Source organism: Saccopteryx leptura, chromosome 6, assembly GCF_036850995.1.
Source record: "Saccopteryx leptura isolate mSacLep1 chromosome 6, mSacLep1_pri_phased_curated, whole genome shotgun sequence".
In the NCBI taxonomy this organism is placed as follows: domain Eukaryota; kingdom Metazoa; phylum Chordata; class Mammalia; order Chiroptera; family Emballonuridae; genus Saccopteryx; species Saccopteryx leptura.
This window is the reverse complement of record NC_089508.1, coordinates 132,815,808-132,839,918: the sequence shown is the minus strand read 5'-3', so window position 1 is coordinate 132,839,918 and position 24,111 is coordinate 132,815,808.

The following is a 24,111-nucleotide window of genomic DNA, read 5'->3' as shown; positions in this document are numbered from 1 at the left end:
AAAAAAATTTATTTATTCATTTTTAGAGAGGAGAGAGGGGGAGAGAGAGACAGAGAGGGAGAGAGAGGAGAGACAGAGAGAAAGAAGGGGGGAGGAGCTGGAAGCATCAACTCCCATATGTGCCTTGACCAGGCAAGCCCAGGGTTTCGAACCGGCGACCTCAGCATTTCCAGGTTGATGCTTTATCCACTGCACCACCACAGGTCAGGCAGGGTCTTCTTCTGATGCCAAGCAGTCATTAACCCCTCAGCAGTTTAGTCTACCCGAATTGAATGACTTAGTAAGAATGACATAAAAATGGCCCTCGACTTTCTGAAGTATGAGGAGCATAACTGGATTATTTGTGTGGATCTTAAAATGGTAACTTTCCTGCTAGGACAACAGAGAGGTTTCACGAAATATCCTTGCTTTCTGTGTTTGTGGGACAGCCGAGCTCGGGACAAACACTGGACACAGAAGGAGTGCCAAAACGTGAAGCTCTGGAAGTAGGGATGCAAAATATTGTGAATGAACCTGTAGTTAATCGAGACAGGATCATCTTTACCCACTTCACATCAAACTTTGCTTAATGAAGCAGTTTGTTCAGGCTTTGAATAGAGAAAGTGAATGCTTTCAACATATTATTTCTGCTTTTCCTTCCTTGTCTTTCAAGAAGATAAAAGCAGGTGTATTCAATGGACCTCAAATTCAAACCCTCATATGTGACGAAGAATTTGCCAGGAAGATGAATAAGCAGGAGAAAGCAGCATGGCAGTCTTTTGTGGCAGTTACAAAGAATTTCCTTGGCAACAAAAAAGCAGAAAACCATGAACTTCTGGTTCAAAGGATGCTGTTGGCTTTCCGCAACATTGGATGTAACATGAGTTAAGATTCACTTCCTGAACAGTCACCTTGAAAGTTTCCCAAAAATCTTGGAGCTGTTAGTGATGAGCAGACTACTGCTGGAGCACCAAATGAGATTGTCCTCAACAAGTACACAAACGCAAGAGCTACAAATGCAAATTTTTACCTGAATAGAATTTAAATAAATTTTGCACAAATTTTATGATTAAAATAAGTGTTTTAATATATTTTATTTTGAAATTGTAGACAAATTCTGATGCAGTCATTAGTGTATTAGTGTATTTACTGCATTATACAAATTATTATATTTTCACAAAGATGATGCCCAAGAAGACATTCTACTTCATTATGTTAAACTAAATGTTGAAAGTTTTACAATAAGATGAAAACCTAAAATCTTGAATTGCAAAAAAAACTGTAGCTTACAGAGAAAAACTAATGTCAGATTTGAGATCAGCACACTCGAATTAGGTAAGAACAAGTGTTTTTGTGGATGCAACAAAAATTTTGTTCCTCAGTGTAGTCTTTCTTTCTCTATAATTTTCTTTGTTTCCACTTGGCTACTTTTTTTTTTTTTTCTCTCTCTCTCACGTTAGAATCTTTCCTCAAATGTCCTGGCTGTCTGTTGATACTTACAAATGAAGCGATAAAAAGCTGAATGAAACTGTGTGTTTGGAGAGATCTTATCAACTGGGGCTTCACTGTAGGAAGTATTAGACTCTTCTCTAGAGCTTGGTTTTCAACCTTGGCACTATTGATATTTGAGGCCAAATAATTTCTTTGTGTCAGGGGCTCTTGTGCATTATAGAATGTGTAGCACCACTGAACTCTGCCCATGAAATGCCAGCCGCACCACCACTCCCAGAAATATAAAACCAAAATTGTTTATACACTTTGCCAAATATCCCCTGGAGAGCCAAGCCTGCCCATTGAGAACTACTACTCTAAAGTCGTTAAGCTTTTTAAGAGAAGTGTTCTCACTCCTTGTTCTACTTACCTATTACTGCATGACCAGCCACCCCAGACCTAATATTATACACAACCATTTTATTATGCTGCAAGTCAGGAATTCAGAAAAGTCACAACTCTCCTTTGCTCCACAATGTCTGGGGCCTTGGCTGCGATTACTGGAAAGACTGAGGGGGGCTCATGGCTGCAAGAGAATTAGAATGGCTGGGGCTGAAGGATCCACTTCAGTTCCAAGTTGGTTGTTCAGTTGGCTGGGAGAGCTGCCAGACTGAGCCCGTCTGGGTCCAGGAACCAGAAAAATGACATGTAGCCTCTCTAGCACAACAGCCTGGGAATTGGACCTATTATGTGTCAGCTCAGGGCACAATGTGAATGTCCCAGCCAGGAATATGGAAGCTGCATAGCTTGTTATGGCCTAGCCTTGGGAGTCACATACCATCACTTCTACTGTAGTCACAAGCCTGCCCAGATTCAGGGAAGGAGACAAAGATCCACTTTTCAATGGAAGAACTGTCAAAAAAGAAAAAAAAAACAGCCATGTTTTAAACTCACTTTTTAAAAAAGATTTTATTTATTGATTTGGGGGGGGGGGGCAGAGCAGGAAGCATCAACTCATAGATAGTGGTTGCTTCTCATATGTGCCTTGATCGGGCAAGCCCGGGTTTCAAACTGGTGACCTCAGCATTACAGGTTGATGCTTTATCCACTGTGCCACCATAGGTCACCACTTTATTTCTTGACTGGGATGTTAATGGCACTTCAGGAGAGAAAGGAGATTGGAACATGTAAATAACCTGCCATGATTAACTGGAAGCCCTGTTTTACTTCTTTTGGTTGGAGATATTTCTAATTTGTGCTGTAATCTCCTCTACCCTGTTAAAGCTCTGTTAAGTAATACAGTGACCACATTTAATCTTTTTTTTCTGATAATTGAGAGTCATCTTTATGAACATGCATGTTTACGTTGGAATTATTAAGCTAAGTGGAGCTAGTCCTTCCATGATGGGGACCCAGATCACTATGATAAAGTTCTTTTTGTTTTTCTTTTGTTTTTCTTTTTTTTTACAGAGACAGAGAGAGAGTCAGAGAGAGGGATGGATAGGGACAGACAGACAGGAACGGAGAGAGATGAGAAGCATCAATCGTCAGTTTTTCATTGCGACACGTTAGTTGTTCACTGATTGCTTTCTCATTTGTGTCTTGACCATGAGGCTACAGCAGATCGAGTAACCCCTTGCTTGAGCCAGCGACCTTGGGTCCAAGCTGGTGAGCTTTGCTCAAACCAGATGAGCGATCAAGCTGGCAACCTCAGGGTCTCGAACCTGGGTCCTCTGCATCCCAGTCCTAGCTCTATCCACTGTGCCACCACCTGGTCAGGCAATAAAGTTCTTTAAGCCTTTTCTCATGGTTATCTCTGTCTCTGGCTACCCCTTGCCCCATTTATTTGTGGTGAGGGTGCCACACTACAGCACATTAACTTCTAAATTACTTTTTTTAAATGGTTAAACACCACTTTCTATCCTCCCCCATACCTCCCAGGATTTGACCTTTGGGGACTGCAGCAACCACACTCCATGACCTTCATGCTTCCAGTGGGTTTGGCCAACTGAAGACCCTGCAGGAGACTGCAGGGCGATATTGGGCTGCTTCATCCCCCAGCTCACTCCCTTGCCAGGCCTCAGGTCAGGAGGGCCAGTGTTCCTCACCATAAAGCCACACATCCCCACCCCCACCCCAGCAGCCCTCTCCTAGAGCTCTCTGTAGGTTCTAGTCACTGCCTTCCATGCTCCCTTAGACCCGTGCTACTGCTTCCTACTGCCGCAGGCTTCTGAGTGTTTCCCCTCCCTTATCCCTAATCCTCTCACCCCCTGTGCCCAGTCCTTCCTTCAGCTCTCCTCTGTCACCTGTGCAAAGGGAATCTGTTTCCTACTGGGATTCTGACTACACAGGAACTTGCTCTGATTTGCATGTAAAACAAGACTAGTCCTGCCTGACCAGGCAGTGGTGCAGTGGATAGAGCTAGGACTGGGATGCGGAGGACCCAGGTTCGAGACCCTGAGGTCACCAGCTTGAGTGAGGGCTCATCTGGTTTGAGCAAAGCTCACCAGCTTGGACCCAAGGTCACTGGCTCGAGCAAGGGGTTACTCGGTCTGCTGAAGGCCTATGGTCAAGGCACATATGAGAAAGCAATCAATGAACAAATAAGGTGTTGCAACAAAAAAATTGATGATTGAGCCTGACCTGTGGTGGCGCAGTGGATAAAGCGTCGACCTGGAAATGCTGACATCGCCGGTTCGAAACCCTGGGCTTGCCTGGTCAAGGCACATATGGGAGTTGATGTTTCCAGCTCCTCCCCCTTTCTCTCTCTCTCTCTCCTCTCTCTCTCTCTCTCTCTCTCTTTCTCCCTCTCTCTCTCCTCTCTAAAATGAATAAATAAAATTAAAAAAATTTTTTTTTAAATTGATGATTGATGCTTCTCATCTCTCTCCATTCCTGTCTGTCCCTATCTAACCCTCTCTCTGACTCTCTCTCTCTCTCTGTAAAAAAAAAAAAAAAAAAAAAAAAAAAAAAGGACTAGTCCCTAAGTGAGCCTGGGATCTCCTCCTAGAAGTCCTGTGTAGGAGTTTTGTGACATCTCTGGGTTACTTGGATTTTTTTTTTAATTTACTTTCTTTTTTTCTTTTTTTTTTTTTTTACAGAGACAGAAAGAGAGTCAGAGAGAGGGATAGATAGGAGATAGGGACAGACAGACAGGAATGGAGAGAGATGAGAAGCATCAATCATTAGTTTTTCACTGCAACACCTTAGTTGTTTATTGATTGCTTTCTCATATGTGCCTTGACTGTGGGCCTTCAGCAGACTGAGTAACCCCTTGCTCGAGCCAGCAACCTTGGGTCCAAGCTGGTAAGCTTTGCTCAAACCAGATGAGCCCGTGCTCAAACTGGTGACCTCGGGGTCTCGAGCCTGGGTCTTGCGCATCCCAGTCTGGTGCTCTAGCCACTGCGCCACCACCTGGTCAGGCTCACTTTCTATTTTTTAACTATAATACAGGGCCCTGGTTGGTTGGATCAGCGGTAGACCATCAGCCTGGCGTGTGGAAGTCCCAGGTTCGATTCCCAGTCAGGGCACACAGGAGAAGTGACCATCTTCTTCCCCCCTCCCCCCTCTCTCTTTCTCTCTCTTTCTCTCCCTCCTTCCCTCCCTCCTGCAGCCATGGCTCATTTGAGCAAGTTGGCTCTGGACACTGAAGATGGCATCATGGCCTCTCCTCAGGCACTAAAATAGCTCAGTTGCTGTGCAACGGAGCAGTGACCCCAGATGGGCAGAGTATCACCTCATAGGGGGCTTGCCAGGTGGATCCTAGTTGGGGCACATGCAAGAGTCTGTCTCTCTGCCTCCCCATCTCTCACTTAGTAAAAAGAAAACAAAACAAAAAACCTATAATATGGAATAGAGGGTAGTGGATTAGTGACTTTTCGATATGGGGAAATATTACTTACTAGAGTGTTTTAAGAAGAAAAATAAACATGTAAGTAAGAGGAAACCAGGAGAGCGAACTTATGATAACTTAGCAAACATAGCAGACTGGGAAGTATCAACAGTTTTTGTAATTCTTCCTGGATAACAGATCCTTACTGAGTCTTAAGGTCAGGTGGGTGTTGGGGGACATCCAGGCTATGTCTAGGTAGGACTCCCCTCCCCCCAGATGTGACATTAGCCACCCCTCAGGCTGGACCCACCAGCCAGAACGCCATGCTCCAGGTCAGCAGCTTCTCAGATGCTCTTGCTCTGAGGATGAGGATAAACTGGTGCCACGGCCTTGCCCCAGTCACACCTCACACCCCAAGGAGCATTCAGAGTCCCACTGCCCTGTGGCCACCCTTTAGGTCAGCCTGTTTCCTGCATTCTCCTGCCTCTACCAACCTTGCCAGCCCTCAGTTTTGTTTAATTTGTGGACTTCTTTGAAGCACACATTATGTACCTCTAGGGAAAAAGTAGAATCCAGAATTCTTTTTGGCCAACTATTTCCTGAAGCACAAAAAGGAAATATTTCATAGATGCTTCTTAGAACAGACAACAGGAAGGGGCGGTGCTACTCCAGCTCTCAGGGGCTGTCACTGTGACATTTCACAGGCAAGGAGGTGACATCCCAGCCAGGGATGTCTGCCTCTGGCAGAACAAGGGCCCCTCAGCCCTCCTGGGCAGGAGGAAAGGCATGGGACCCCACCCCTAATACAGGGAGGAAGGAGATGAAACCAGGGAAGTGCCAACTGGCAGCTTGGATGGAGAGGTACTCTTACTCCCTGGCTTCCTCATTCCCGATTCTTTACTTCTAGGGATTTGTTGTTTTAATTTGGAGAGTGGGGGCTGGGCATTTGGAGACAGGTTTGTTAGTTTTTAATGGGTGATGTCTTCCCTCAAGTGATGTAGCCTTTATTGGTTTAGCTTGTCTTCTTCCAGCCCACGCCACTCTGTGAGCACCACCAAGGCACCCCAGCATCCCTCCCAGCAAAGTTGTGTTAGACCCAGGCCCCTTCCTGTTCACTCTTGCCCTGTAGACACAGTACGGGAGGCAGACAGGCAGGGACATGGCCGGAAGAGCCAACCACAGCTTGATGTTGGAGGGCTCTGGAGGGCTGGGGGAAGCTTCTGAGTCCTCTCTGCATGACCCCTCCCACAGCAGAAAGTTCATGGTGGATGCACTTCTGGGAGGATGGATGGGGCCCAGGTGGGCAGAACACCTGTGTTGTGAGTAAACTGATGTTTTGTCCTGTCCAGGCTGCCTGTAGTTTGACCAGAGAGTATGCTGGTGGCTGGCCATTGCTGGGGTGGCTGCCAGGAAGCACACAAAAAGGAAGGAATATTCTCAGCACAGGCACTTGAGCCAAACCCAGTGCAGTCCTCAGCAAGATGTTGCAGTTCCTGATCCGGACCCAGAGGCCTGGAAACATGGGCATCATCTGGAACCCAGAGTTAGCTTTCACCCACAAACAGATACCCTGAGTGGGTCCTGTGGCCGCCCCTCCCCCCACCAGGTGTCAGAGCCTCAGCAGTGCCTCCAGCCCCCACCCCGTAGCAGTCCCTGGGAAGCCCAGCTGCCACCTCTCTGTAAATGACCCTATAGCAGCTGTGCCGAGTGAGCCACCTCCCTGGGGCGGGACTGGGGCCCACCTTGTTCCCATTATACACCAAGCTGATGCAACCAGCTTTCAAAAGACGACTCAGAGAAAAAATACATTACAGCAGCATGCTACAGTATTTCCTCTGCTCATGCAGTAGGCTTGCTCACATCAGCAAATATAGACCTCGAACCGGCACCCCCCACACACACACCTCTCCAGAGCTTCGTTCCCACCTGCTGGAAGGGCCCTTTGTGAGGACCATTTGAGGCCTTTGAGTGGATCTGCTTTGCTCAGTAAATTAAACCAGTGGCTTTCAATCCTGGCTACACGTTACAGTCATCTAAAATACTAAAAAATACCGATGCCTGGGCCTTATCCTCACCCTGAAGATACTGACTGAATTGATCTGGGTTAAAAAAAGAAGTCTTTATTGAAGGATAACATACATGAAGAAGAAAAAAGCACAAACCATTAAGTGCAGCACTCAATGAATTTTCACAAAGTGAACTTCCCTAGGGTAACCAGCAACCAGATCAAGAAACAGAATATCACCAGCTTCCCCTCAAAGGGCAATCATCCTCGCCATCCTCACTTCTCACAGTACAAATTAGTTTTGCCTTTTTTTGAGCTTTATAGTATATAAATGGAATCATACCATATATATATGCTTTTGTGTCCAGCTTTTTCCACTCAACATTGTGTTTGTGAGATTCATCCAAGCTGTTGCTTATACATGTAGTTAGTTCATTGTCATTGCTATAGAATATCAAAGTATATGGATATTCCTCAATTTACCTGAGTATTCTGCTGGTGGTGGACATTTGGGTGTTTGGATTACTGTTTGCAGTCTGGGGCTATTTTGACTTCTGCTGCTATAAGCATTCTAGTGGTGTCTGTGGCGGCATATTCATATGCATTTCTGTTGGGTACACATATAGAAGTGGAATTGCTGGGTTAGTATGGATACAAGTGTGTTCAGCTTTAGTACTTTATGCCAAATAATTTTCCAAAGTGGCTGTGCCAATTTATACTCCCTCCAGCAATGTGGGACAGTCCTGGCTGTTTCACATCTTTGCCAACTTGCTATTTTCTGTCATTTTCATGTGAGCCATTTGGTGGGTATGTAATGGTATCACAATGTGGTTTTCATTTGCATTTTCCTGATGACTAATACTGTCAAACACCTTTTCATGTGTTTATTTGCCATTTTGATCTCCTCTTTGCAAAGCGTCTGTTGAAGTATTTGAACATGAATCTATTTTTTTATGTTTGGACATGAGTATTGTTAAGAAGCTCCTTAGGTGGCTGTAATGTGTGGCCAAGGTTAAAAAGCCTTGAACTAAACCACAAGTTAATATCTGCTACTCTGTTTCTTAATGTCCTGCCCTTGAATTTAGAGTATTTTGGATCTGAAGGGACTTCATGGACCTGGGGAAAGATAACCTTCACCCCCCATACCAAGATGAGCTTACCAGGAAGAAGCAAGAGACTGGAGCTGGAGTTTAGGCAGTTGAGAATCATTGGGAATGTGGCCTCCACATCATACGGATCCAAGGAAGATCTGTGGTATCTACAGCTGCCACAGACATTTCCTGACCACAAAAATGACCCCTTGGTGATCCCCCAGAGCCCCAGGCAATCTTGTGGAGGAAGTGGAGGGGCCCCATGCCAGGTACTTCCCAGTTTCTAGGCCAGAATGAACAGGACACAGTTGATGTGAGGGTTGTGGTCAGGCTGGGGACAGTGGAGCATGCGTCCCAGGGACCTGGGTGGAGCTGAAAGAGGCCTGCTGTCTGTGGGTGAAAGGGCAGCTGGGGGGCTCTCCCACGCATGCGGTCCACCCCTGGCCAGCTCCTGCTTTCTGATGGGTTTGCATACAGGTTTCTGTTGTTTTCCTTACCTGTGATAGTCTCCTCAATCCCCTGCTCCCCACCTTTGGGGCCCTGTTCCAGGACCTTCCCTGTCCACCCCAGTTCTACTTGACCCCTAGCTTCTGAACTCCTGTAGCATTTAGAGGGAGTGCTACCGTGCAGCTCCTGACTGCACACTGTCTGTACTAAGTCCCCTTTGTGGCATCTGTGTTCCTCTTGTCTTTGTATCTGGACTGCAGCTTCATCTGGGACTGCTGGGCACTTGTCTGTGCTCCCGCACAGTGAGGCAAGTAGCATTGGGTAACTCAGTGACAATGTCCTCCAACCTGAGAAGGAAGATGCAATAACCATAGAAACCTCACGCAGGGTTAGCATTTTCCTTTGCTCAGATATGAGCTGCGCAGGAGCCAGGTAGAGCTGTCCTGTGTGGGCTCTGAGTGTGTGTGTGGGGGGGGTGCTGCACGTCTGGCGGGTGAGGGACCTGTGTACTGTATTGGACCAATAGCTGAAGTGTAGGATGCTGGTGCTTGAGCGGAGCGTGTAGAGGCCCTCGGGGCGAGGCAGCTTGTCAGTGCCTGTGCCATGTGCTTTTGAAAAGAGCAGGGTCCACCTTCTGTTGACTGAAGTCCTGCCAGCTATGTGACCTGAAATTAGGGGAAAGGAGCCACATGGGCAAAGTTGACATTTTGGAGGTTGGTGAGCACAGGGCCAACTCTGGGCTCTCAATTGTGCCATTAGATTTAGCCCTGTTAGGAAATTGCTCTGAACATAGAATATGTCTGATAGCCTAAGTGCAGATGTTGAGGTTCCCCTGATTGACCCAAATGGCAGCCTGAATCAACCAGTGACCAGAGTACTGTCTGAAGCCCAGAGTAACAGCAGGAAGAACACTCTTTCTATTGGTGTGTAGGAGTTCCAGGTGCTTTACATCCTTGCCAACAACTGGCATTCTCTGTCTTTATCATATTGGCCACATGAGTCTCATAAAAATGAGAACCCTCTCATTCCACTGAGCCTCCATTCCAGCCTCTCCCCTTCCTACCCAGCAATCATGGCCTTCAGTTCTCCCAAACCTGGGTCTGCAAACTGTCCTCCCCCAGGCTCCCATGGGACAGCATTTGGCACGCTGCATGCTCCTGTCTCCATCATCTATGTGAGGCTTCCCTCTAACCCCTTACCCAGGGGAGTACAGCCATGCTGCTTGCCTCTCATGGCCAAGATTCTGGAAGGAGACATCTCTCCTCTCCTCCTCAACCACTCATTTATCCAGCAAGTAGTCATTTAACCTGCCCATAAACAAGACCCCCTGGCCCTGCTCTCATGAAGCTTATAATCAAATAGGAAAGACCGACATAAACAGACCGACGTAAACAAACAAAAGCTTATGTAATGGCAGCCGTGATCAATGTTGCCACAGCCTAGTTCCTTTTTGCACCAGCGCCCCACAAACCTCTCAACCTTTGAGGTCCAGCTCACATGCTACCTCATCTGCACTTCCTTTCCCAATGCTGCACCCACTACAGGAGGGCCTCTGGCCCACAACAGCCCTGGGTGTAGCTGCTCCAGACAGAGGCTGAAATCCGGCCCAGAGACCAGACCGCACTCACCTTGGCACCCCTGCCTCACACAGAGTCTGCACATTGAAGGGGCACAGCGGACTGAGCCAGTGGCTGTGAATAGTGCCAAGGGCTGGGAAGCTGCTGCTTGCTTTTGTTTTTTTATAAGGGTAATTTGGGTTAAGTCACAATAATGTAAATTTGTTTAACAAGACTGAAAGGTACACTTACAATTGATGGCAAATCTTTTGTGTATTTTACTATAATCTGAGAGAAAAACAATGTAGAGAATAAGTACTGTACAAAAAAGGAGAAAAGGGGGAAAACGTCCCCTATTATCAAGAAATAAAGGACAAAGGATTTGATCCAGACAGAATTGGGTTAAAAAAACAAAAGTCGTTTGTGTTAGGGAAATGCAAATCAAAACCACAATGAGGTATTTCCTTCACCCTTTAGGACAGCTATTATATATATAAAAAAAAAACCCAAAAAAACCCAAAATAACAAGTGTTGACAAGGATATGGAGAAATTAGAATCCTTGCGCATGGCTGGTGGGAATGTGAAACAGTATGGTGATTCCTAAAAAAATTCAACATGGAATGACCACATGTCCCAGCAATTCCAATTCTGAGCATATAGCAAAAGAATCTAAAGCAGAGACTCAGATACTTGCACACCCATGTTCCTATCAGCATAATTTACAATAGCCAAAAAGTGGAAACAGCCTGACCGGGCGGTGGCTCAGTGGATAGAGCATCAGACTGGGATGTGAAGGACCCAGGTTCAAGACCCTGAGGTCGCCAGCTTGAGTGTGGGCTCATTTGGTTTGAGCAAAGCTCACCAGCTTGAGCCCAAGGTCGCTGGCTCGAGCAAGGGGTTGCTCAGTCTGCTGTAGCCCCTCCCTACTCCCCCACTCCTGTTAAGGCACATATGAGAAAGCAATCAACGAACAACTAAGGTGCCGCAACGAAGAATTGATACTTCTCATCTCTCTCCCTTCCTATCTGTCCCTCTCTCTGACTCTATAACTGTGACAAAATAAATAAAATTAATAAATTAAAAAAAAGTGGAAACAATCCAAATGATTATTGACAAGAGAATGAAATACATACACACAATGAAACATTATTTAGCCTTACAAAGGAATGAAATTCCTTACAATTGATTAAGATGGCAAATCTTTTGTGTATTTTACTATAAATTGAGAGAAAAAAATGTAGAGAATAAGTACTGTACAAAAAAGAAGAAAAGGGGAAAAAAGGAATGAAAATCTGCCACATGGATGAACTTTGAAAATATTATGCCAAGAAGTGAAGCCACAGACAAAGGGGCAAATATTATGTGATTCCACTCATCTGAGATACCTAGAGTAGTCAAATTCATAGAGACAGAAAGTAGACTGGTGATTGCCAGACACTGGTGGAAGCAGGGAGTGGGAAACTGGTTTGACAAATCCAGAGCTTACGTTGGGAGTGATGAAAAAATTCTGGAGCTGCATGGTAGTGATGTCTGCATAACAATATGAATACAAAACTTAATGCCATTGGATCATGCACCTAAAAATCATTAAAATAGTAAATTTTATATTATGTCTATTTTACCATGATAAAAAGTAATTCAGCTGTATTATAGACAGTTTAGAAAGTATTGGTAAGCAAAGAGAAAAAATTTAAATCATTCAGCCCTGGCCAGTTGGCTCAGTGGCTAGAGCATTGGCCCAGCATGTGGACATCTCAGGTTAGATCCCAGGGCACACATGAGAAGCAACCATCTGCTTCCCTTCCCCTTCCTCTTCCTCTTCTCTCTCTTCTTCTCTTGCAGCCAGTAGCTCGATTGGTTCCAGCATTGGCACTGAGGATAGCTCAGTTGATTTGAGCGTCTGCCCCAGACGGGGGTTGCTGGGTAGATCTCAGACAGGGCTCATGCAGGAGTCTGTCTCTCTCCTCCTCTTACTTAAAAAAGTAAATTAAAAATTAAAAAGTTAAATTATTGTTTTACTAGCTAGACAGCCACTGTTAAAATTTCAGTGTGTATCTTTCCATTCATTTCCTATTTTCTTTCAAAAACAAAATGTGTGTGTATGTGTGTGTCTGTCTGTCTGTCTGTCTATCTTTGGAGACCACATTGTACCTTTAGAAAGTCTCTTTCTTGCATCTTTCTCTACTGTTCCACCAAGGCTGCTTCTTCCCTCGAGCCTTTCAGAACAAGTCTATCCTAATTCTGGACATCAATCATTTGAACAGTTTCTCACACTAGATTTCACCACTCTCCACCTCTAGGGTTGCACTTCTCTGAAAATGCCCATTTCTTCCTTGTGTCTGAAAATGTAGTACCTGCGTGGACCCGGTGATAGTCAAAAGCTATGCAGGGAGCAGTGAGTGCCTGTCTCGCCTTCTCAGATACCTCACGTCTTAGATCTGCCCACATGAGCACATGGGCTCTGTGGGACAATGCAGTTGTTGTTGTGCCTCCTGTAATGGTCGCTGACAACTAAGCTCCTAAGTCTGTTGGACCAGGTTGCACTTGGCCGAGGTCCCTGAGCCCTGCCTTGGTGTCCCTGCTTCTTGGAACTGGTGCTGGGCCTCACATTATCCTTGATAATGATTGATTCTGGCTCCTACAGCCAACTTCTGCAGCCTGTCAGGAGCCTGTGACCTCATGCCCCAAGAGCATACCCACCCTCTTGGAGGGAGTTTGGAGAGGAACGAGGGCTCCACAGCCTCTGATCCCTGCTGGGCCCTGGGAGGAGCAGCTACTTCCTCGCTTCCTCCCTTGAGAAGTGGGCCTCCTCCTCCATTCCAGGCACCACTCTGCCCTGCAGAGCAGTAAGGTAGCAGGAATGAGACGAGCTGTCAGAGATAGGGGCTCCCTCTATCACATGGGCTCTGCAGGCCTTGGGGCTACCCTGCCTCCTCCACTGCCATCAGGCCTAGCCCCAGAGCCATGCCACAGCCGTCACACCCTGTGGAGGTGCCCCCACACCCCCAGATCTAGACCCCACTACAGCCGCCTTCCCCAGCTTTGCCACATGCTCCAGCAGTCAGGTCACGGCCATCTTCACCAGCAGCAAGAAGAGAATCAAAAGGCCACAGCCACTCAGGTGACTAAAGTTTATGTCTGTCCCCACTGATTAGAAATGGATGGTTCCTTCATTTTTTTCCAGATCCAGCCACAGACATGAGACCCCTCTCTCAGCTTTGAGGCTGAGAACGGTTTCTTTAAGGACTTTTACAGCCCAGTCCTGAGATTATCTTTTTATTGCAACTTGATTAATGATTGATTAAAAACTGATACTAGAAACACTGAAGAACAAATTTGCCCTAGAGATTAGGAAAGGTCTACATCTGCCAGTCTCGGGGACCTGCCCACCTGCTCCCTCAAAGGTCAGACCAGGACAAGGTACACTAGAAGGCCCACAGTCACACACACACACACACACACACACACACACACACACACACACACACACACGAAATAGATATAAATGCCCTTAAATCCTTTTAGAAATTGGGAGAAGCGCCAAAGGACCTGAGGGCTCTTAGAAGCAATTTTCTTTCTTGTTTTGTTTCTATTAATACCTACTATAAATTAGCATCTTAAAGGGAAGTTTGGAGGGTGTGAAGAAAGGCCTTGTGCCAGCGAAGTCACCACTTGGGGCAACTTTGAGACCAGCAAAACAGCTTTCATGGAAGCTAATTTCCAGAAGAGACTGGATTGCGGGGCAGAGGAAGACAGTGGGGAAGGGGCCAAGAACTGACCCTCCCCCTAACTGAACACCATCCTTCCATTCTTCCAGGAACGGCTGCCCTGACTCCAATCCTGTACTCCTGCCTGTGCCCTTTCCCAGGGCTCTGTGGTTTTCAGCTATCTGTGTGATTATCTTGTCACTGGAGCTGAGCCTGGGAGGCCAGAACCTAGTCTGTGTTGTTCACTCTTTCATCCTCAGTGCTTGGACTAGTGCTGGACGCACGGTACATGCACAAAAAAGTATGTCCCGCATGAGGACAGCCTGCATAGCCCAAGAGAAGGACAGTGCTCCAGCAAGGGGCCTGCACGGGCTCCTCAGGGTCCAGACCCCATCCCAGGCCCTCAGAGTGCCTTCGGTTGAGGGTGCTATGGACAGGTGTCCCTGCTCTGCTGCCTGAAGTTCTGGGACCCCAGCCCCCTGGTCGGCAAACTGCAGCTTGTGAGCCACATGTGGCTCTTTGGCCCCTTGAGTGTGGCTCTTCCACAAAATACCACGTGCGGGCGCTACCTCGATAAGGAATGTACCTACCTATATAGTTTAAATTTAAAAATTTTGGCTCTCAAAAGAAATTTCAATTGTTGTACTGTTGATATTTGGCTCTGTTGACTAATGAGTTTGCCGACCACTGCCCCAGCCCTTTGACTGTTCTGCTGTGTGCAGGGGTTTCTGAGGCTGGCAGGCTTAGTATGGGGTGATGGGGGACATGAGGAGGGGCGTCCAGTCATAAGTTCTCCATGGCCCTGGCTTTGTCCCCCTTATGTGACTGATGAGTTCACATAGCCTCTTCCAGGCAGACTGGGCCACTTAGCTCCCTGGGCTGCCCAGAACAGAAAGGCCACTTTTGGCCTGTGGGTCTGGAGACACGTTGACAGTGATAGAAAAAGAAGGGGACAGTGAAGGAGGCCAGTAGCAGGTCCTCTGGGAGGAGACGTGGACAGGGAGGGCAGCCCTGCCTTCAGGCCTCACACCGCCCTTCAGCCTTCCCAGCCTTGCCTTGGTGCAGGGTTTGTTCTGGAGTGTCCTGAAAGGCAATGTAACAGAAGGTGATAGGGCCTGGTTTGGGCCTCTAGGATAGAATCCCAGCTCTGTCGTTCACAGGGTACACGAACTTTGAGACAATTACTGAGTCTCTCTTTGCCTCATTTTTCTCTCCTGTGAAATGGAAATGACTGTAGGAGATTCTGTGAGTTAGTCCATGTTCCTGATGTGTGCTGAGGACTCAGTCATCATGTGCTGTCGTCACCTCAGCCGGCTCTTGAGGAGCCAACAAGATGGCAGAGGTGAGCACAGTTCTAGGAGGGGAGATGCTGCACAAACACAAACAAGGGTTTTATTTTGGAAATACCGAAGGCATAGCTTCCTTCCCACATTTGGGGTGAGGCAACAGTTTGACTTATTTAATGTTAAGCTAGACGATGCACCAGAGGAGGTGAAAAACTGTAACTGCCGACCGTTTGAGCTGCAGGCTGCACCGAAGCAGTGTGGCCGGGGCAGATGGTGAGGGCCTGGCAGTCCCACTTCCTCCTGTGCGCCGTGGTCTCCCTCCCACCAGCCGCTTCCCAGGCTGCAGGAAGTGGGCCAGGAGCGCTGCAGGGTGTGAGTGGGGAGGCCTGGGCAGGGGTTGGCCACCACCCTGGTGAGAGCAGGAGCCTCCGAGGTCCCTGCTGGGTCCTGGGGCCGCCTCACCCACCCCTGCCCAGCCCTGCCCTGCCCTCTCTCCTTGCCCAGGCCTGCCCAGGCCTTTCTGTCTTGAGGTTGCAGAGCGTTGTACAAAAGGTGTCCAGCCCACGAGAGGCAGGCTGGTGAAGAGAGCCGAATCTTTTCTCAAAGGAAATGCTGCTGTGGTTTTGAGACGTTCGTTTCATATCTGTGGTTGGCGTTTCCCAGGGTTCTCAGAGGTGAGTGCAGGGTCAGCTGGATGTTGCCAAATAAGGTTCACCAGTGACCTTAGTAACAGGCTTGCTGCCCATTGGCTGCCACTGCTGCCGCCTGCCAATGGGACCTCCTGGAGGCCAGCACATGTGCAGGGATCCAGCTGCTCCCTGTCACAAACCTCTGCCCTTTGAAGCAGCCACAGATAGCAGAGAACTGTGGGCAAAGGTGCAGGAGTGGGGGGGGTGGGCAGGCGTGCCTGGGTGTCCAAGTTCCACAGTCCATCTGGCCAGCACTCTGCTGACTGAGTCCTCACACAGCACCGAGCCACTCCCTCAGCTTGGTGGCCTGGTCCCAGCTTGCCAAGATGAGCTGTCCCCCAACCCTCTACCACAATGATTCTCAACCTTTCTAATGCCGTGACCCCGCAATACAGTTCCTCATGTTGCGGTGACCCCAAGCCAAAAAATAATTTTGGTGGCTACTTCATAACTGTAATTTTGCTACAGTTATGATTCGGAATGTAAATACCTGATATGCAATATGTATTTTCCGATGGCTTTAGGCGACCCCGCTGGGGTCGCGACCCACAGGTTGAGAACCGCTGCTCTACCACATCCTAGCGGCCCACAGTTCCCGTTTTAGAGTTCTGCTCATTCCTCCTTCGGCAGGCACTCCACTCAGCTCCTTCTGCACATTCTCTCTTTTAACTCTCTCACAGCCCTGTGAGTCAGTCAGCTCCTTCTACAGATGACGAAACTGAGGCCAAAAGAAGTCAGGTAACTGGTCTACAGTTGCCCCTGAAAGTAGGGAAGCCACAATTTAAACCCAATTAAATAGGTCCAGATCCCACACTGTTAACTGTGATACAATAATATATTGCCAGCCACTCCGTCTCGGCGCCTCAGTGTCTTTATCTGTGACATGAGGGTGCTAACACCTATCTCACAGGCTTGGGGTGAGGACCGCAATGAGTGACTTATGTACAGGAACCCAGTGTGAAGTGGTGGCTTGCCCAGTAGCACACCTCAGCACGGGTGGGCCTGGCCCCTGCTGGGCATGCTTCACAGACAGCCTGCACGTCCTCTCCCACGGAGTCTGCTGCTGCACCACAGAGCGTGAACCACACTTCTCTGTGGCCCTCATTTTTGGTTTCCACTTCCTTATTCTCAACCTCCTCCCACCTGCACCCACTTGCATCGCTGAAGCACTGAGGCCTAGGCTGGAGAAGAGGCTGCTCCCGAGGGCCCCGCCTATGGGCGCCAGAGGAGGAGAGAGGGTGGCAGGGCTGCCGGGAAGGGACGGAGATCTGAAGGCAGAGGATGGGCCCGTCCGACTGGAAGCACAGGTGTATCTCATTTTCTCTCCCCCAGGAAGGACTGGGGTGTTACAGCTAGTGGTGGGATTCAGCCAGTTCCAACCAGTTCGGCAGAACAGATACCTAATTTTTTGTTTAGTTCGGTGAACCAGTTATTAAAATGGCACTTGTAATTAGGGTTCTCTCTAAGGTGGGCACCTGGGCAGCCGCCCAATGTGAAAATCACAAATTTACACTACTTACTCTTTTTTAATGTTCATCTGTGCAACAGTGTATTCTAAGCACCCACAGTAATGTTCATTCCATCCATAGGTGAAAAAATTGCAAGTGAGGACACCAATCAAGAAGCAATATGGAATGTCTTAAATAACAGTTTCATTGCCTTTTGTCAGGTATTATTTAATATTTTTTATTAATATTTTAAAACTTTCTTATAATCTAGTTTTGTGTACCTCTTTTATTTTTCTTATTTAAACATTAAATGTGCCTGACCTGTGGTGGCACAGTGGATAAAGCGTCGACCTGGAAATGATGAGGTCGCCGGTTCAAAACCTGGGCTTGCCTGGTCAAGGCACATATGGGAGCTGATGCTTCCAGCTCCTCCCTTCCTTATCTCTTTCTGTCTCTCCTCTCTCTCTCTCTCTCTCTCTCTCTCTCTCTCTCTCCTCTCTAAAATGAATAAATAAAAAAAAAATTTAAAAAAAACATTAAAAGCATGAAATAATAAACTTTCAGTATATCATTTTTTTATACTTAAAATGGTCACTAGTGCAGAGAACTGGTTTTTAAATTATTTGAATCCCACCACTGGTTACAGCACTTTTCCCGGAGAAACATTTTCAGAATTAAAAAGTATTGCCCTGGCTGGGTAGCTCTGCTGGTTAGAGCGTTGTCCCCAAGAGCAGAGGTTGATGGTTTGATACCAAGTCAGGGCACATACAGGAACGGATTGATGTTCTGTCTCTCTCTCTCTCTCTCTCTCTCTCTACCCCTTCCTCTCTTGCTAAAATCAATCAATAAATTTTTTTTAAAGAAATACATAAGTGATCTGGTAAAGATGACAATACATGTACCCTGTAACCCAGCAGACCAACTCCTCAGAATGTTCTCTAACCAAACTCTTACCTACGTGCTCCAGATATCCACACAGGAAGAGGCCAAATGCTCATCACCACTAGAGAAAAATAAGATGTGCAATGCTCCTGCAGTGAAAATGAATGAACTGCAGCCACTTGCAATACTGTAATATTATATAATAATACTGTCCTGATGGATGACTCTCATCAACATAATTTAAGAGAAACACACAAAAGAATACATATATAATTCCTTCCATAGAAAAAAAGGAATTTAACAACCGCTAAAATTGAACTGTGTTGTTTAAGGATACATGCAGGGGAGGTAAAATACAAAAACTAGAAATTATTATCACAAGTTAATTTAATCGTGACCATGGGTAAGGTTTTGGGTTGTGATTAGGAGAGGCACACAAGGGTCTTTGAGGATGTTGGCATTGTTTTATCTCTGGACCTGGTGGTGGTTCTACATATATTTGCTTTATATTTTATACTTATTAAACTGAACCTATGTTTTGTGCACTTTCTGTATAATTATTGTTTCACAATGAAAATGTGTTCTACCAGGTCCAGCACTGAGCAGTGCCATGAATGGACAGGGCAGAGCACAAGCCTTCATTCAGAGCAGGGCTCAAGGTATCACACTGTTTGCTGAAGCACAGCTGTTCCGTAGCCTTAGGAGCCTCAGAGGAAGCAGAAGATAAAGCCTGGTATGCAGTTTAGGATTGAAGGACATCCTTTGACATGTCACTACAGCGGACAAGGTCAATCAGTATTTTTGGAAACGGGGCTGGACGTCAAGGCTTGTCTGAACTTGCAGGGATCTGAAGGGACAGAAGACACATGCAAGTGACCATGCCTGAGACCTAGGCTTCTTGGCCTTCACAGAGCATTGACTCAGTTAGAGCCTCCATCCCAGAAACCCCTCTACAGGGATTCCATATTTGTTGATTATTTGCCAATTAAGCTCGGCCCTGTCAGCATACAGAAAGAAAATGGCCTTCAGCAGTGGCTGGGACAGGACCCAACAAGATGTGTAAAAGGAGTCTAAGGCAACGGGATGGGACTTTTCTGACTCTGTCCCTGAGAGGGCTGGCATTTTCTAAGGTTGCAAGCTTGTTTTATTCATCCTTATTTCCCTAAACTGAAATAGGCCGTGGAAACAGTTAATAAATGTTTGCTGGATGAGCAAGTGTGCAGAATGTGAGCTGTGGGGAATAAGGCCTCATCAGGTCCCAGAGAGGCAGCCTGCCAGGCTCCCTGCTTCTTCTCTTGTCTATCTCCAGAGAGTATCCTTAGGGGGTGCCCAGGACTGCTGCCCACTGGCAGTCCCTCAATTAGGGATGATCCTCTGTTTTCTTCTCTAAGCTGAGTATCACCAGTTTCTACAACTGTCTCCTAGCCCTTAGCATTCTGCCGCTCCAGCTTTAACAGGTGACAAAAGCATCCAGATGTGTTTCAAGCAGGCAGACCATGGATATAGATGGAAATCAGAATTGTGTGCTTGACAGTGAGGGTATTCAAGCTGTAACAGTGACAGCGGCTGGCATGGCCTCCAAAATGGTAGGAAGGCTTTTGATCATCTTTTTCTCTTAGGTGTTCTCCCAGCCTTTACACAGCTAATTTTTTTAAATGTAAAACTCCACGAGGTAGCCCTTGTCAGCAGTGTTACATTTCTCCTGGAGACTCCCTGAGAGCTGGCTTCTGGTAGTCACTCCAGTGGGTATTGACTCATATTATTTACTTTGTTGTTTTATTAGTTGAATGAACAATCATGAATTCAGTGTCATTAATTGAGCATATACTATGTGTCAGCCATTGTCTTAGCTCTGCCACAAACTCAGTGTTGACCATGATGAGTTAACTTGACCTTGCTGAGCCTCAGTTATCAGGGAAATGGGGATGACAATACATTCCTCAGAGACAAGAGGGGATCAGCTAGAGTCACCACACTGCACACCTCCAGGGGATACTGTTCACTTTTTAGTCTGTGAAGTTCTGGCTGCCTGGAGGTAAATGAGAGCACTTATACTGAAGTTAACAATCAGTAAATGGTAGCTATTGTTACACACAAGTTAGAGGGAATAAGGGGTCACTGCAGGCCAGCTGGCTGCACGGGATTTGGCCAGGCTTTGTTTTCAAGGAAGGGCAGGGCTCTGAGAAGTGCAGACTGGGATGCAGGCAGATGCCAGAAGGCTTTCCCAGGGCAGGTCTTGACCTCAAGGTCTGAGGGAGGAATTCTCTAGGAATAGAGAAGCCACTGGAGGCTGAGCATGGGGCAGGGATGGATGAGACCAAGGTGAATACTTTATTGAGCTGCCAAGCGTCTTGTCCACATCTTGTCTCACTGGTCAAGGAGCCCAGGGAGGGAGAGCATTGAGTCTCCAGATCCCACAGCAAGGACCAAGGCCCGGTCCCCCCCACACAGAACCAGAGCAAATCCCTTGAGCCCAGATTGTGGCCCCCACAAAAGGAAACCTCTGATGCTCTTCATATATACATTTTTTTTTTTTAGATTTTTAAAATTTATTCATTTTTAGAGATAGATAGATAGAGAGAGAAAGCGGGAGGAGCAGGAAGCATCAACTCTCATATGTGCCTTGACCAGGCAAACCCAGGGTTTCAAACTGGCAACTCAGCATTCCAGGTCAACGCTTTTACCCACTGCACCACCACAGGTCAGGGTAAAATTTTTTCTGACTATAAAAATAATTATAGGTCATTATAGAGCATTTTTAAATTATAGAAATATAAAGCAGAAAATATAATCACCTAATCCCACCACCAAAGGCAATCCCCAGTAGTATTCTGATGTACTTCTTCCAGTGGGTTTTCCACACAAAATTATGGGCCCTGGCCGGTTGGCTCAGCGGTAGAGCGTCAGCCTGGCGTGCGGGGAACCTGGGTTCGATTCCCGGCCAGGGCACATAAGAGAAGCGCCCATCTGCTTCTCCACCCCCCCCCCTCCTTCCTCTCTGTCTCTCTCTTCCCCTCCCGCAGCCAAGGCTCCATTGGAGCAAAGATGGCCCAGGCGCTGGGGATGGCTCCTTGGCCTCTGCCCCAGGCGCTAGAGTGGCTCTGGTCATGGCAGAGCGACGCCCTGGAGGGGCAGAGTGTCGCCCCTGGTGGGCGTGCCGGGTGGATCCCAGTCGGGCGCATGCGGGAGTCTGTCTGACTGTCTCTCCCCATTTCCAGCTTAAAGATAAATAAGAAAAATAAAATAAAATAAAATTATGCATTGTGTATTTACTAGATTGGAATTATATTGTGCATGGTTTTATGTCCACCTTTTCTCTATAAAATGGTGTTTGTTCTGTGAACAGAGAGACTGTGCAAAAGAAACTCTAGAAAACTTTTTCCTTAGGAAAAAAAAAAAAGGGTGCAAAGCCACCATCTGTAGCGGTGGGAGGAAGGACATCCGGTGTGAGCTTGGAAGGCACGGAAAGACAGGTCTTCCCCTTCTCTCTTGGCTGGGCTGCAGCCTCCTGCCTGCGGGCAGGACAGAGTTGATGAGTCTGCACTCATCCTTCCCTTGCGGACCTAGGCTATGTGATCTCCCTCTCCATCCAAAGGCAGGTGGGGTTGTGATCGTTTCTATTCAGTAACAACAGCACCTCCATCTATGTTCTCAGGTGTTGTCTTGCCCAAGACACACACCCAGTGAGGCAGCTAAGCCAAAAGTTGTTCCACTTCCACGCATTGTACAGCTGGAAAAACTAAAGCTATAAGAAGTCTAGAGGTGTATTTGAGGCTACACAGTAAGTGGCAGAGCTGGGACTTCACAAAGATTGAGCTGACATCAACTTTAGTGATTCGTCCTCTGAACATTTTCAATTTCCCCTCCAGTCCTAGCCTGTCCCCAGGTAAACTGGATTCCCTCAGCGAGTGCGGCCAAGCGCTGAGTGCTGTGAGTGTTGTGGGTGTGTGGGAAGGACAAGGAACGCTGCCCTGGGAGTCTTCCACCAAGCCCTCTGAGCTCTGACTGGATGTGCTTTGGGCCCTGACCTTGGGGGCAGCTCCTCCAGCGTGATTCAGAGCCAGCACCTTCAGAGGTTTGGGAGGTAGGTTCTGGGAGGCAGCCATTTCCTGTAGACATGTCCAGCAGGCACTATTCTTGACCACGTGCTGTGTAGGCCACTCCCTGCCCAGGGATTCAGAACTTTCCTAGATAGGGTCTCCTACAGGGGCCTGTGGGCTCTGTGACACTGGCTTTAACTAAGGCAGTCTTGGCAGCTGCACCCCTGTGTGGTTTCTCGGTATTCCGGCTGTAACCAGTTACCATGAACTGTTTTAAGTGGCTTAAAACAATGCAGATTTATTACCTTTAGTTCTGGAGGTCAGAGTCCAGAGTAGGTCTTAATGGCCTAATGTAGAGGTGTCAGCAGGGCTGCATTCCCCTCTGGGGGCTCTAGAAGAGAATCTGTCATTGCCCTGCCCACTTCAGAGGCCCCGTGCATCCTTTGGCTGGTGGCACCTTCCTCCAGCTCAAAGCCAACAAGTCAAGGCTAGTCAGGTCTTTCACACAATTCCATCCCTCTGGTTCTGATTCTTTGCCTCCTTCTCCATTTAAGGATTCTTGCAATCCAATGGACCAGATCATCCAGGATAATCTCTAAAATCACCTGATGAATTCCACTTGCAATCTTAATTCCCCATTGCCATTTAACATAACATAGTCACAGATTCTGTGCATTAGGATGTTGACATCTTTATCTCACCATGGATCATTATTCTTCCTACTCCTCTGGATGCTCCAAAGGAGCCATCTTCAGGCATAGACAGGGTGCAGGGCCAGACCACAGTCAGGATGTCTAGCTACTGTCAGAGAGTTCTGTCTGCCAAGGTCCCCTCCTGCCTGCTTGCTCCTCACTCAGCTCCCCCTGTCCTAGCCTCCTGCTCTCCCATCCTCTGCTCCCCATCTGAGGTAGAGAGGAGCTGGGCAGGACAACCAAGGATTGTTGATGTGCAGGAGGTGGTGTGAGGCTGGATGCACCAGGGCTGTAGGAGGCCCTGGGAGGCTGAGCACTTCCCACCGGAGACGCTGCATTTTCCAAGGACTGGGGCTAGGGCCTAGCCTCTGAGGACTCAGACACAGAGATCTAAGGGTAACTCCAAGGTTAGAGGTGCAGGCGGCCAAGTAATGAAGCCCTTCCACCCCTGCGTGCTGGTTGCCCTTGGTAGCCAGATCTCCCTGGCCCTTCCTTCAAGTGGTGGCTGCCTGTCTGCCTTACTCATTTCCTTCCTCCTTTCTTTCCCTGGGCTGCTTGGTGAGGGTCTGGGGGATCGAAGGCCCATCAGGAGGGCCTGTGGGCAGCACAGGGAGGGAGGAGATGGACAAGGCCTTTGTCCCTCCAAGTAGGGTGATCAACTTGCCCCAATTTGTTCAGGACTTTCTCAGTTTTAGCACTGAAAGTCCCACATCCCAGGAAATGCCTCAGTCCTGAGCAAAGCCCTTTGCACCTTCAGATCTACTCTAGATTACCTCCAGAGCCTGGACAGCTGCCCCTTTGGACTCTGGGATGCCAACCTCTGCACAGTGTCTGGGCACAGAAAAACCTGGGGCCAATGAAGGACCCCAGCCCAGTGCCAGGGGAAGTATAGACTGCTGCTTGCAGTGTTCCCAGCAAAGTTGTTGCTTGTGGACCATGCCCATGTCTGCATGGGACATACCTCCTAGATAGATGCACAGGGGAGTGAAAAATTTGCACCCGAGTCTCTAAAAATTTAATAGCCT